Source organism: Typopeltis vanoorti, chromosome 7 (assembly GCF_054136105.1).
Source record: "Typopeltis vanoorti isolate ZY-2024b chromosome 7, IOZ_Tvanoo_1.0, whole genome shotgun sequence".
NCBI lineage: Eukaryota > Metazoa > Arthropoda > Arachnida > Uropygi > Thelyphonidae > Typopeltis > Typopeltis vanoorti.
In genome coordinates, this window is record NC_143555.1 from 45,776,395 (window position 1) to 45,788,689 (window position 12,295).

At 34.4% G+C, this 12,295-nt stretch overlaps 1 protein-coding gene across 1 annotated transcript in view; it reads left to right on the forward strand.

The window, feature by feature from the left end:
* Positions 1–12,295, forward strand: part of PNPase (polyribonucleotide nucleotidyltransferase 1) — a 440,058-nt gene that overhangs the window by 169,638 nt on the left and 258,125 nt on the right. The gene's annotated exons all lie outside the window — the stretch shown is intronic.

Consider the following 12,295-nt stretch of genomic DNA (forward strand, 5'->3'; position numbering starts at 1 on the left):
TTTGTTTAAGTGATTACTGCTATTTTAAATTTTCTTTCATTTAATAATTGGTCTAATTCTATTTCTTTATATGCTATTCCTCTTACATTCCAGTTTGCTATGTGTATTATATTTTGTCGTTTCATTTTTGTTTTACCTTTTCCATTTCAGAGTCGTTTCCCATAGATTCAATCCGATTATCTTTTTCTGTCAGCTTACAAGTAGAATTATGTTCTCCATGTCAGGGGACTAGCCTGACGATGGAATAGTTCAGTGGTAGGGCTGCTACCTTAAGGCTTCTGAACTAGCCTTCTTCCGAATTTAAGCCCATAGGAGGAATAGGGTATGTTGATGGGAGAAAGAGTACATTATAGAAGAATTATAGTAAGGTTTATAGAGGGGGCATAGTTGTAAGGCCAGAAATGAAAAGATCCAATGGCCCTCAAGTACTCTAATAGCATGAGGGTCATAAAATAAGAAGAGTTGGCTGATAAGGCCTTATAGGAAAGATTAAAGTAAGTGGATCTTCCTCAAAGTAGAAGAAGGAGAGGATAGATCCAGCTAGGGGTCCATGGGAGTGCTACTTCCCTTACAATCAAGATGATTGCCCTGTTGGCCCATGAGTCCTTATTCAGTATATTCGGACCATACACACACGCACATACACACACACATGGTGGGCTCCCCTATATGCCACCCAGGGGGCGCACTCTCTATAGGGTTACAGGGTCCCTCCAAGAGAGGGGACCCTGTAACCCCCCCCCCCTCTGTGTATTAGTGCTTTTAGAATACCATGCTGTTAAGCTGGATGATTAATACTGTGATAGGTCATTTAATCCTATCTGCATAAGTTCAAGCTGCTCTGCATGTTTTGTGGGATGAAAATCCTAACTCTTCACGAGGAAAAATTCAGTGACTTTCTTTTATAAGATTGGCTAGCTCTTATAATGGTTCATAGCCTAGATGGAATTTGAACCCTGGTCTTTCCAACTTGATGGTATCGTCACAACTGAACTACACAAGACTCTCTTTATATTGTTATTATTATCACAGTCTAAAGCAATCTTATTTCCAGTTTACATCATCTGCCACTCAAAAACCCAGAATGTTATGCATTTAAATCCATAAAATGTAGGATAGATATGGCATACCAATGATTTGATTCCTGTAATATAATGGATGTATAACTTCTGGTGAGTTAAATCGAATAAACCAGAATACAGATTTCACATAGGAAAACAAATATCATAGCATTTAAAGGCAAAGATCATAAATAGATCAAAAATGGTCATACAAGATAAAATAATGAACAGAACAGTTTAAATAGTTAGGCTACATAATAACATATCTAAAAGACGACAAAAATATAAATGAAAAATTAATAATAAAGTGGTGGCTACTCCCACTCCATTTAGAAATAATGACTGTTAACAAGAAAGATCAAACTGAAATACTGCGGCATCAGAAATGAGATTTTTAAAAGAACATTAAAGGATACTCAAAATTAGACCATATAAAAAAATGAAGACATTAGACGAGAGATATATGTAGAGCAAAACTCTTGCTTTTGCTCTATCAAGACAATCCCTTGAAAGGTATCCAGACAATTTATCAAAAAAATAATTAATTGAATAAACAATTAATCAAAAAACAGTTCATTGAACAACAGTTAATTGAAAAGCGATTAATTGAAAGGCACTTCCTCAAAAAATTAATTTATCGAATGGCAAATAATCAAAATGGCAATTTGTTGAAACCAACATTTCATTAAAAAATCACAATTTACCAAAACTACAAATCGTCAAATGAACAGTTAATAGAAAATGAATTATACGATGTGAAGTGTATTTATCGAAAAGAACTGCAGTTTTTAATAGATTAACTTGTGATGTATGTAGCTTTTTTTTAGGAATATTCCTTTCAATCAGTATATACGTTTCATGTATTTTATAAGTGTTTAACACAATCTGGAAAATATTATGTGAAACATCTTAATTATTATTCCCCCTTATCCTCCTTTAAAACATTGCTACCCCTCCAACCAAATGGTTGGTGGGGTAGCAATGCTCTTTTACTAGTAAATAATTAGAGAACAAGATTGTTTCCCATTGTCTTCTTTATCCAGTAAGTGTTTTATGTCCGTAGATATGCGTGTTCATGGGGACTGGTTTGCAGGATGAAATGCCTGAGTTTCCAGGAGTTAAAACCCTTCATCTCCATATGAGACCAGATAACTCACCCTCAGTTGAAGAGAACAGATAAAAATTATTTGCATCATGCACAGGATTTGAACTCGGGTCTTTTTAAATAAAGGGCTTCGTTTATACCGACTGAACTATAGTAGTATTAGTATGGTGACATCTGTGTTATATGGGATGAATTTTACTCAGATTTGGTTATTTGAACCTTTTACAAAAACTTGTCGTACCATTCCAGTTTTCAGTGCAACTGTATTCAGTGCTACCAAAGGGAAAACAGTCGATATTTTATATTGTAATAACTCTCTGACTTAGTGGAATTCACTAAAAGTCTGGGATAAACCACACAAATCTGTGTCCTTTACTTTTAGTTTCAACAGGATTTCCTTTATAGAAAATTAGGGTAAACAAGTATCGAAATGATATTAATAATTCCACTCTAGCTGGATGAAATTCAATTAAATTTTATAATTAAGATGTATATTAAAATGTGTTAGTTTTGATTTCAATCTGATCATTGTGAAAAAAATTAGGTAGAACAACAAACTTTTTTGTTCAAGATAATCACTATCTACATAATGAATTAACAGGTATGCTTATGGAATAATGTAAAACCCAACAAATAATGTAAAAAATAATTATACTTCTCAGTGACCACTACATATGTTATCTACATCTTTGGTGACATTAGGGATTTTTAATGAACTCATTAAAACAGTAGTTTTCAATAAAATTAATCTTTTGATGAATTCTTTCATAATTCATCGAAAAATTATCCGTGAATTGTTTTTTCAATCAGTTGCATATGTTACAAATTATTGTGCGATGAACTGTCATCCAACAAATTGTTTATTTGATAAATTGCTTTTCGCTGAATTGCTATTCGTTAAAGCGTTCAGTTAATTGTTAATTTGCCGAATTCTTTTTTGAGAAATTGCCATTTGGTAAACTGTCATTTGATGAACGGTTTTCACTGAATTTTCATGGACCTACCTCGTGCAAAAATCCTGTGCTAAGTGAAAGTGTTAATCAAAATATAAGTGAAAAAAAATTTTTTTTTTCATTGATTACTAAATTTTTACTAAAGCTTTACTAAATTTAAAAAAATGCATTTATTTTAATTGCTTTTACTGTCTATAACTATAAAGGATAATGAAATGTTTTAAAAGATTTAAAAACAATAAAATATATTTTTAAAAAATTATCGATGAATTCTTTCATAATTCATCGAAAAATTATCCATGAATTGTCTTTTCAATCAGTTGTATATGCTACAAATTATTGTGCAATGAACTGCCATTCATTAAATTGTTCAGTTAAGAGAATTATTTGAACAAGGTACTTCATACTGATTTTTATTTGATTTTCTGTGTGTACATCTTGTGGTAACAGCTGATAGCTTTGTCTGTATTCCGACAGACTTGCATATTGCCATCCAGATTAGGGTGGCAGTGATTCAAATTTAAAGTTGGGTCTTTTATTGGTATATTTTCTACTGCATCACAGTCATCTTATTATTCACACAAGTTGTTCATCGATGTTAATGAGGTCGTTATCACTCAATTCTTCTGAATGCAAGTTTAATACTTCCTGAACGTTTACTAAATGAGACAAGATTTGCACTGTTGCTTCATTCAATCCAAAAGCATGTGCAACTTTTGCTTCCTTATCACCACACTCAACTCTTTTCACTTATTTTTATCATTGGCACTCACTATTTAACTCTTCCTTTTATGCACAGTCAGTATTGAAGGAAAATTTAATATAAAAATGTTTATAATGAGGCAATTAATCAACACACATGCTTGAACCATTATTTAAGTGTGCTGAAATTATAAGCAACTTTTGGCAAAAACTCTGAATTAATTCACAATGGGATGGTGCCTCCATGTTTCCCTTCAAACAGGGATTCTTTGATGGAATGTGTTATATCCCTTCCACATAAGGCAGGTGCATTTTTACATTTTGATTATAGTATATGGTATGCTAGTTTGAGTGTTTTTGGTTGAATTTTATTTGCAAATTATCTTAATGATATATAACATCTCAAATGTAATTCTGATTTCAAGTTATATATGTAAATATTTATTTGCTTTACATAAGTCATTTGGTGTCTGCACACTACTCATCTTTTCTGCAAACTGAAATTTGACAATGTTAGGACAGTATTTAGTTACATACTTTGTTTGATGCTACAGCAAAATTTTCTTTTGTTGGCATGTATGCAGTGTAGTATCTGTTGGAGAGGAGATGTTTTTACTATGCAGAGATTCCAGTTGTCTCTAAATTGTCTTTGAACTGTATTTAATGATAAGATAATTATGCCTCACCTCAAGGTCAAGAACAATCTGAGAAGTTTCCACCATGAAGGGAATGTGTTAAGTGAATTTTTAAGCCATGTTAAATAAATTATGGTATCAGTTCATTAATCATGTTATTAGATAATTGTGTCATTTGAAACTTTTTCAAGTTAGGGATTCCTGTAGTTTCACTGTTGGGATAATAGAATCCTTTCTTTCATAGTTACATAGTGCTCGGCATTCATTATTGAAAAATTATGCAAACAACTACCGTATTATAGCACAACTTCAGTTTAATATAAACCAGAATAATCACTTCACATTTTGACTTTCATATCAAGGTCATCATCTAGATTATACACATATATACAAAGAAACAAGATTATTATTATTATTATGGGCAGCTTTACGATCTACACAGTATGTTAAAGTCACACTAATTTGGTCAACTGCTAACACTACTGGCCTGACTTCTAGTGTTAAAAAAAAAAAAAAAAAATCTTACTACATCACAGCTAGAGCCCTGTTATTTGTTACAAATCATTACGAGATATATTAATATTAAGTTAAAGAGCAATGTGCTCTCCAATAATGACTCACAGATAATGAGAGCAAACCAGTATAGATGGTGGCCAGTTAGGGCTGAAATTATTGCTTAGAGTCCTAAAGTAAGGGTTTACTGGAGAACTGGAATCTAGAGCATGTTGTTCAAAAGTTTCCATATAAAAGTTAGCAATCAGTGCTGTGGGGGAGGGGGAATAGTGGCTGGCCAATTGCGGTACCTTCTTTGTAGGTGAAAATTATTTTGCCATACTGAGTAACTGGGCAAAGAGAGGCATAATATTGGCAGAAATCACTGAGGAGTCCAGTGATAGAAAAGAAAAGCAGAGTGTTTGATGTCAAAGAATCTGCCAGTTGCATTGAAACAATTATGGCTGGGTCTGCTGTAGCATGGGTAGCTTATTTCACTGGGCTTCAACAATTTTTTACTTTGTATTCTGCAGGATTATGGCTTACATTCTTAATAATGGAATTAGTACCATTTCTGATCACTAAGTTTGGCAATGTCAAAGCTGACCACCAAACTATCATCATATTTGGCTATAATCCTGAAGTTGATCATAACCAAAATGAATGCCGGAGTGGCCTGTTGAAAGCAGTTAACCTTCTCTTCATTTTCTGTTCTTTTTCTAAAATTTTTTTCTTGCTTCTTTGCTTCAATTTCTTACTTTGCAGGTGCCCTGCTTACACTTCCCATTTTTCCCTGTTCAACCATTTTTTTTTTCTCTGTGCCAACAGCAATTCTTTGTCTTCTGGAATTTTTATTATGTCCAAGGCATTGGTATGAACTATGTTGAAGAGACCATCAAGACTCTTTCTACTCATTTTCCTTTTTCATTAATACTTCTGAATTCTTTGCCTTGTTTCTCTTTCCAAAAGTTTCCCATTCCCTTAATACACATTCAACTTCATAGGTATTCTTGCCTTTCTCCAGATTGCCAAAACATCCTGGACTGTGGAATGGGCTGCCTACCTTACTGTTTAATTGTCTTTTTCGTAACGATAAAACAACACCAAGACTTCTTTTGTGAAAGGTGGATCAACTGTTGCACCTTTACAACAGAATTTTCTCTGAGAGCATATTTCCTGATATCTGGAAAAAGGTAGTTATAATTCCTAAGCCAGTGAAGAATCAATCCCAAAATCTCCAAATAAGTGTCATCTAATTGCTCTGATTATCTTCTGTGCATGAGTATGGAAAAAATCGTTAACTCTCATCTTTTATTTTTCTGTAGAGGAGCAACATTTTCTATCCAGAACATAATTTGGCATCCAAAAATATCATTCTATTACCGATCATCTAGTCTGGCTTGAGGCATCCATTACAGATTCCTTCCAAAAAACGAGCATATAGTATCAGTTTTCTTTGATGAAAAAAAGCATACAACACTGTTTGGAGATTTAGAATACTGAAAAACCTATATAATTTTAGTTTTAGAGAGAATCTCTCTTTCTCTCTCTTTTTTTCAAGAACTTCTTATCTAACTGAATCTTCAAGTCTGAGTGGAAACCACCCTCTTCCTACTGTATAACTAAGAGAAGTGGAGTCTTACTACTCGGTTTTAAGTGTCATGCATTTTGCACTCAAGGGCAACTCAATAAGAACTTCCTCCAATAGTAAGCAATCCCTTCTGTGTGGATGACTTCACTATCTTCTGTTGTTCTGCAATATGAGTGATATAGAAAGATAGCTGCAGCAAGCCATCTCTTAAAATGGGCACTTGCAAATGGGTTCAGATTTTCACAGCAGAAGACAGTTTTTGTGTGCATTTTGCTGCAGATGTAATCTTATCCTGACTCAGGACATTGAGCAGGACAATCTCAGTTGCACCAGAAGCCAAGTTCTTGAGGCTCATATTTGACAATAAACATATCTTCCTCCTTCACATAACGTCGGTTACAAGACAGATGCCATAAAACAGTGAAGATTGCATATGCCCTCTCTTCTACCTTTTGGAGGACATTGATAAGATTAAAACTTGATTATGGGTCCCAAGTCTATGCTTCTCTCTAGCTATCGCCAGGTGCTCTTGGCGATAGCTAGACAACATTTGCTATCAAGCCATCAGAATTACAACTGAAACATTTTGCATATCATCTATTCCTAGTCAGTGTGTTGAGGCAAACAAAAAAATCTAATGACATCAATGCGACTTTTGTTGCTTTGATGTCAACAGCTGATTTCCAACGTTGATTTCAAAGCCATGTTGGGATAAAAGAAAATGAGGCTATAGATACCTTCTCATTTCTCAAACACCTACAATCTGTTACTGGGTATCGGACACAAACTTTAATCTCAGTGGCATTCATCTTGGAACAAAGAGAGACTGATAAAAAGCGCTTCCAAATTAAGCCCGAAATCAAATTATGTCAGTCTAGTCTGTGCAGAGTTTGAACAAAGGAAGTTGTACTTGCTCAGCTTCACTTAGATCATGGTCATCTCACACATTCCTTCTTTTTAAGTGAATAATGTGCTTTTGTGTGTTTTCTGATGCTGAATTCGCCATTAGTATTATTTTAGTTGACTCTTCTCATTTCATGAATGAATGTTGTAATTATTTTAGTGATATCCGTGATCTGTCTGAGCCCTATACACTCAGGAAGATTTTATCCGACTCAACAGACATGTCTTTCATTTAAAATTTTTTATGGACGATTAACTTTTTTTTTTTCATATATAGGTACTTTATGCTATTTTTTATTTATACGGTATTGTTTCTTGTATGTACCCTTCTAATATGCGTATTTTTTAATATATACTATTTTAGGATATACTATTTTTAGGAATGACAGAAGAGATTGGAGAGAAGGAGGAGTGGTACTAATGATATCAGATGACTTAAGTCCAGTTAGGGTAGAAATACAAGAAAACAATGATGGTAACAATATCCCATGTAGCAATGAGTTTGAGTCTAATATTTGGTGTGAAGTGGAGGTTAACAGAATGAAATATATGGTGCAGTGTTGCTTCAGACCTGGCAGCTCAGTTGTAGGAGGATGAAGAAATGTATTGCCAATTTAGCCTTATGGGTACCAAGCGAATGATCATTATGGGTGACTTTAATTTTCCAAACATTGATTGCGTAGAAGAGAAATCTCATGATCAGAAAAAAGAGGAATTTATTGAATTGTTGTGAGATGACTTTCTCAAGCAGCATGTGAAAGAAGGAACTCGAGGTCAAAGAGTGTTGGATTTGCTCATAGCATCAGAAGGGATCTCTGTCAAGAATATGGTGTTTTACCACCAATTGGTGACAGATATCATGCTGTTCTTTCTTGGGAAGTATCTACTTGTATTGAAGCTCCGATTAAATCAGGCTACATGCTGATTACAAAGTTGGAAATTATGATCAACTTAGAAGAATGCTATCTTTGGTCCCATGGTATCAGTTACTGAATGGAAAAAATGTCAGCAATGCATGGGAATCTTTGAAAAAGTGATTAAATGAGGTGGTATCTGAATGTGTCCCTAGTGTTCGAAGAATAAATAGGTTGGCAGTGAAATGGATGTGCAGCCTTATTAAGCTAGAGATCTGCAAGAAGAAGATGATGTGGAAAGAATATCATGAGAATAAAAGTGAGAGGAGTTATGAAATATGTAAAGCCCAGACCAGAAAAATAACAAGTATTGTGAGAAAAGCTAAAATGGAGTATGAAAGGAAATTGGCCATGCAAGCTAAAGGCAATCCAAAAGACTTTTATCGTTATGCTGCAAGCAAAAGAAAGAATGAATGTGGAAGAATAACTTTATTGAATGCAAATGGTACACGAGTGTCGGAAGCCAAGGAGATTGTTCAGTTAATGAGTGCTCACTTTGCTAAGATATATCAACCAGGAGTATGTAGCATGGTGCTACTGCTGTGTTGGATGAAGAGTTAGAGGTTCTTGAAAATGAGGTTGAAGAGCTGTTGCATAACCTGGATAAGAATTTGCCAATAGGGACAGATGGAATAACTGCCCATTTGTTATAGGAATGTTCAGCTGAATTGGCTAGGCCTTTCACACATTTGTATAACTTGAGTATCAACTCAGGAATGATACCACAGGAATGGAAGGAATGTATGATAGTTCCATTGCACAAGGGTGATGCAAAAACGGATGTGTCTAACTACCAACCTATTAGTATCTCTGGTGTGGTACTGAAGATTTCAGAGAAGTTGGTAAGAACTCGCATACAGAAATGGGTAGACAAGCATTCTATACTTTGCAGGGAACAGCATGGGTTTACTAAAGGAAGGTCGTTTTAGCAATTTGCTCATATTTGATAACAATGTTATGGCCGAGTTGGATAAAGGGAATGGATACACTATGATAATGTTGGATTTTTCTAAGGCATTTGATAGGATACCACACGATAGGCTGTTGAATATGGGATTGGAACATAATCTATTGACTTGGATCAGGGAATGGTTGATAGACAGATATGAAAAAGTGGTATACAGTGGGTGTGAATCTGCCAATTTTAAGGTGACCAGTAGTGTACCTCAGGGTTCAGTCCTTGGGCCATTATTGTTCAATCTATACATTAATGACATCAAGCAGGATCTATCATCAGATTTGCAATTGTTTGCTGATGATGCAAAGAGAGGCAGGGCAATCAGGGATGCTACTGATATTCAGCAATTACAAAATGATTTGAATAGACTGGAAATCTGGGTAAACGAAAATGGCTGTCAGTTTAATGTTAGTAAGTGTAAAGTTATGCACTTTGACGTGATTAGAGTTCCAGTGACATATTATATATTAGCTGGACTATGCTACAAGAAACTGAAGAGGCAATGGATCTTGGTGTATTGGTGGATAAGAATTTAAAGTTCAAATGTCATATAGCAAAAGTTGCAAATACAACTCAGAGGATAATTGCTATGTTGAAGCGAACCTTGACATGTAAGGATAAGGAAGTAATTTTGCCTCTTTATAAGGCTTTGATAAGACCACACTTGGATTGCTGTGCGCAGATTTGGTCTCCCAGGTTCCAAGGGGATAAAAAAGCTGTGGAAAGGGTGCAAAGAAGCGTTACAAAGATTATATCCAGATTATGGGATTTAGATTTTGAGGACAGATTGCGAGTATGTGGATTACAGACTCTGATTAACAGGAGAAAGAGAGGTTATATGATAGAGGTCTATAAACTTTTGAATGGGTTTTATAGGATATCAACTAATGAAATTTTCCGTTATATGGAAGGTGGGGGAGAGAACACAGGGTCATCCATGGAAGTTAAGGTTGTTCTTAGTCAAGAAAGGGTTAAGAGCTAGGTTTTTCTCCCAGAGAGCAGTTAGTGAGTGGAATAATTTGCCCTTACAGGTATTGAGTGCATCTTGCTTAAATGAATTTAAGGGAGGGTATGATAGCTGGGTTGGGTAATTTACAGCCTTTCTCGATGAGTCCTTGACTCCCTGGAGGTCTCAGATAGTAATATTTAATATATATATATAATGTAGATATGTTCATACTTTTATATACTGACTGAGATCCGAGAATTAGAACAAACAATTAAATTTATTAAATACACAATATGTTTCATCAGAATGGCTGGCTTCTTCAGGTGTTAGAGAACACAAAAAGCGAATAAAAAACACTATAATGAAACATTGAGTTACTATAAATTTGACTATAAACCACAGTTAACTTTGAATTGGAGCTACAGTCCGTGTTGAAGTTCTATTGTTAGATGCCTGTGGCTTCACGAGTGTGTGTGCCTATATCTGACAGTAGAGCTGAATGAGTCCGGTAAATTGTAGCTGAGGTTACTGTTTATATGGAGAAGGTCCATGACAATTTCTTTAGACTCGACTATGCGGCGTTCTGCCTCGTCATGGCATATGAAGGTTTGAAGTTGTTGTCCAGTTTATCTCATGTTGGCGGTCTTCATTATTTGTGTTTACTGAAAACAGGACATGGCTTGAGACGGCACTAGCTCTGGTTCTTTTGTAAGCAATGTCTCTTCGGTGTTCTTCAAGACGTAGGAGGATGGATTTTTCCGTTTGGCCATAGTATGGTTTTTCCACAGTCACGTGTGATTTTGTACACACCTGGGAATTGTAGTTGGTTGTGAGCTTATTTGTATTTGCTTAAACTTGATCTTAGTTTGGGAAGAGTAGAGAAGCACGTTTTTATGTTAAACTTTCCCAAAATTCTTCGTAGTTTCTTTGAGAGCGTGCTGATGTATGGCAAGGAGATATAACCTTTGTGGTTGTCCTGTGTTTCTACGTTGTTTCATTGACGATAGTATAGTTGTTTATTGATAGTTTTTGTAGAGTAGCCATTAAATATATATATCTATATATAATATTTAATATATATATTTTTAATCTTTTAATGTTTTTAATTTGCTTTGAGAACTTTTTACACTTTTTTCATTGATTGTTTTACATCTGCTTTGTATCCATTTCTTATTTACTTATTTTTGTGCACCTTTCTTTTTAAAACTATATATACTGCTTTGATCATTTATTTAATATACTGCTATGTTAATTATCATAGCAGTTATATACTGCTATGATCATTTATTTAATGCAGTATGACCACAGCTGTGCTTGCATCATAAAGCACCAAACATTTTTTATGGAAGGAAGCTTTGAGTTGGGCAAAATGGCTGACATCTGTCCAATAAGTCATATTTCCATTATCCTCAGGATAGTAATGCTACTTGCCATTTTTATGATATAACTGAAGACTTTTTAACTCTGCTCTGTTATGGTTACTTTAATATGTGTAGAGAAAAACAGCTTCAAAATTCAAGAGAAGACATTCAGAAAGATTTTATCAGACTCAACAAACATGTCTTTTGTTTTTAATTTTTTATTAAAATTCTGGTTGCAAACATGCACTTTGTAATTCACTTATTTCAACATGCGAACTTTTCATGCTGTTGCAACTTCTAAATATTTGTTGTTAAAATGGTTACTGCATTTTTACTTTCATGCATTTTTTTTTCATGCAGGCTAAGAAACACACTATTACATAAATAATTAACATATTTGTTTCAATTGTGTTAGTTATAGAGGGTAAGAATTAACCATAGCATTAACAAAAGCTTATAAATTGACCTGCCCAAGGAATAAATGTGTGACTATGATATAATAGCCAAATGTAGTAGCATATGCTTGATGTAACATATCACAAGTGAAGTAATTGCCTGATTTGTAATCCAGCATAAAATTTTTCAAGTCCTGTGTGTATGTGTGTGTATAACTCACATAATCCAGAAACCTTGCTCTATAGACAGAACATAAAAGTTTTGTTCAAGTAAGT